The sequence below is a fragment of the Orycteropus afer genome, unplaced genomic scaffold, assembly GCF_000298275.1.
Source record: "Orycteropus afer afer isolate SDZICR_OR568_19922 unplaced genomic scaffold, OryAfe1.0 scaffold00107, whole genome shotgun sequence".
Taxonomy (NCBI): domain Eukaryota; kingdom Metazoa; phylum Chordata; class Mammalia; order Tubulidentata; family Orycteropodidae; genus Orycteropus; species Orycteropus afer.
The window spans coordinates 4,959,512-4,963,397 of NW_006921694.1; positions in this window are offsets into that span (position 1 = coordinate 4,959,512).

The window sequence follows — 3,886 nt, forward strand, 5'->3', positions numbered from 1 at the left end:
ACAATATTTTCTTTTCCTAAGGTTTCGTGTAGAGTGGGGAGATATTTGTGAGAACTCAAATTCTACCTTGGATGTGTGTTGTTTTGATTAATTTATTTCTAACTATCCTCTAGATTTTAGTATTTTTGCTTGTTTGTTTGGTCACAATCCAATCTGGTCTCTGGATGGGTGGAAGGGTACTCCACTGGGAGGGGCACCTTAAATGGGAGAGTTAGGGTTCCAACTGCCCCTTCTCACCAGGAAATTCTTCAAGTTACCAGATTGGAAGTTCTGGGTTTTATTTCATTAGAAAAAAAAAAAAAAAAAAAGACATTTTCTAGCAGATCCTTCCTGGAATTTTACGTTATCAGGAACCAAGGATCTGCTAGTTTTGAAAGGGCAAATACATGGACAGAGTTGAGCACTTCAGATTGTAATAACAGCAAATAATAGCTGACACTTATTAAACACGAATAATGGGCTATGCTAAGTGTTTCACATGCTTCTATATTTTAATCTTTGCAACTATCATATGAGATTGGTTCTACTGTTACTTCCATTTCAAAGAGGAGGAAATTAAGGCTTAGAGAATTTAAGTAACTTTTCCCAGAATACATGAGAAATAAATGGTAGAGGCTAATTTGCATATAGGTCTGTCTGTCTGTCTGATTTTAGAGCCCAAATTTACCATCACACAAATTGGAGCAGTTCTTAAAGACCTAATAATTTTAGAAATGGACTGAGTCCTGAGACAGATTGACTGTGAAGCCAGTGAAACTTAAGCTTCTCGGCTCCTCACTTGTCTGGGTCCTTTCCAAGGCCCTGGGAAGGGTCCCAGCAATGTGCTCACATGGTTTCATGATTTTGTAAAATTTAAAAGAATAATTTTTGTGTTCTTTTTCTTAAGCCAGGCTTCTAAATTGTGAAAGTTTCTGGCCCCATACAACCTGATAAATGCCTGGTGCCTGAGTCTCATGGAATAAGCAGCTTATCAGTTAGGAACATCAAGCATATTTTTAGGGCAATTTTTTCCTTCATAAATTACATCCATACTGCATCAAACACTTGTGGTACGACCACCTGTGAGGCCACCAGAATATGATTCCTTAATGGTAGACAGCATAGTTCTTAAACCCATGTCTTCTCAGCATTTAATACATGGATAAGCCTTTAATAAATATTTTTTCGAATGAATGAATAAATGAACATGAGATTCATAAAGATCAAAACTCTATTTCCTTTACATAGTACTGATCAGTAAAAAGCCAAATATGGAGAGTTGGACTTTATTTAGAACAATAGGCTCTGGATATGTCTTCTTTCTAGCCAGATACATGGGTTCAGATGGAAACAAGGAGCCATTCCTGATGGCAGTGACTGGAGGTGAGAGAGGAGCGTGGTAGGGGCTTTGGGTGAATTCTAGATCATACCTGGACCTAAAGAGATTAGGTTAACTGGAGGCCCCTCAGGAAGTTCTGGTTAGTCTATCACAGATTGGGGATTTCATATGAGCATGGGGCTAAACTAAGTTTTCCACAGAGTCATTTTACGACTCCCTTTGTGAGGTGGGTGAGTGTAGAGAGTGTTTTGTGTGTCCTTCCTCCCCACCCCCCATGAGAGGAAGAGGTATTCACATTCGTATCTTAAAGTAGATGAGGCAGGTTTCAAAGAACCAGTTGGAGAGACTCTTGGAATTGGGAGGATGTAGGGATTAACACTCTTCACACATATGAAAACATCTAAATGGGAAGAGGCTTAGTGAAGGGGCTTGCAGAGTTGGGAATAAGACTCTGTGGAGCAAAGGTATAGACTTTCTGTGAGCTGTATGTGTACCCCATAGAAAAAAAAAACAAAACAGATTTTAGTGAACTTCAGAAGGGACTCCACCAAAATGAACTATCCAAAAGGGTGAGTTGACTTCAACAGTGGTGGGACATCTAAAATGTCAAGTTGAGGGGAGGCAGTTATGTTGGCAAGAATTGGGAGAACAGAAGTGGAAAATAATTTTCTATAAAAGAAAACTGGAGGTGGGAGGTTCTCAGTGGTGGGATCTCAGAAAATTCTACTGCACCAACCACAAAACACTGCCCTGTTCCTCTAATCCTTCCTCCTTTCTCAATTGGATGCTGGAATAGCCAAAATTAATGGCTAGAAAGTGTAGAAGGAGATAGAGATAGGAAGAAAAAAGAAAAAGCCCCTGCCCCTAACTGCTTGCCCTTCTTTCTCCCTTGTGCCCACCCACACACTCAGACCTTTCCCATTTTTGGTTTCTTAGCTTGATTCTTAGCTAAGGATGGAGGTAGGCTGGTGCCAGTGAAGAGACGCTTTGAAGCAATGACAAGTATTAGCTGTTACTGGGCTTTTTAATACCTGACTGTGACAATAAAAGCTAGGATCTTTGCCTAAGGTTTCAACCAAGGGTAGAGAAGAATAGCTTGACAGAAGGAGTTTGAAAGGGTCATAGTGAGAAAGAGTGGAGCTGCTTTCTTTTGTCCTGGATTGAGTCAGCTCATTCAATTAACCAGCTACATGCAGTTAGCCACAAAAGAAGCCCTGGTGATACTTCATTTTTGGAGTGCCAATTTGGAAAACTTCCTTATGCCTACTGTTATTTTACTTTATTTTTGTTGTAAAAGTATAGTGGAGAGCTAAGAGTTCTCTTGAGATTAAGCACCATGGGCTTAATCTCCCTCTCTTTTCCTTTCAGTGACTGTATTAGGCCAGCAAGCTAATTTACTAAGCAATTGGATGATTCAAGGTTTCTTACCTCCAAAGTATTGACTTAAAATCCTTTAAGCAGAGATTAAATATCATAGCTTTGCATGTATCATTGTAATAATATATGCATCAAAATGACACCAGATTTAATGAGCCAAAAAGGTATGTGATTAATTCAGAGTGGTGGGAGCTGTTGAAGAGGAGGAGGCTGTTCTTGGCAGGAACTGAAATGCTTTTTTATGAAGGGAGAGAGACTTCCTCATGAGAAGCAGATCCATTTGTCCCTAAGAAAGGTAACTGTTGTCAGCCTATAGCTTTTAACCATTGCCTATTTCAGGAACCCTGCCCTTATTTCAAGGAACAATATCTTTGGCTTTAAGTATTCATAACAACCTCTCAGTGTTTAGCAACTCACTGCTTTTGCTAGTCAGCAAAATTCTCTGATAAAATGTTGTCAGATCATCAATCCACAACCTATAAACCACCTACCCACTAGCTCTGTTCTTCAACACTAATTTTCTTTTAATGCCTGTTTCTTTGGGGTGGGGTGGGGGAGGATGGGGAGCTATTTTGATGATTTATAGCATCTGCTTTATCTTCAAGATATGGTTTGGACAGGCTGAACTATTAGGTATGTCATGAAGCAGAGAGTGTACCCAAGACCACATATAGGGTTGGCAGATAGTGGTCCTATAAGTGTATTTGTATGATCTGTAAGAATTCCCAGGTGTATAGTACAGCTGACAAGGAGCAGGGTTGTATTCACTTCTTGGTCACAGCTAGCTACCCAGAGGGAGTGAGTAGTTGGACCTGTGGGCTCGGGACCATAATTACAGGGGACATCAAGTTCAATTGGCATAACATATTACACAAAACATTGTTCCACATCCTACTTTGGCGAGTAGCGACTGGGATCTTAAAAGCCTTCAAGCAGCCATCTAGATGAAACAATGGGTCTCTCCTCGTCCTGAGCAAAGAAGAATGAAGAAAACCAAAAATTCATGGAAACAATTAGTCCTAGTGACTGATACACCATCCGATCTGCCGCCTGTATGACTATGAGACCAGAAGAACTAGATGGTGCCTGGCTACCACTGTCAACCACTCAGAGGGGGATCTGTGTAGGAGATCCTGGATAGAGAGGGAGAACAATATGGAACAAAACTAAAAATCATTTGGGGAAAAAAAA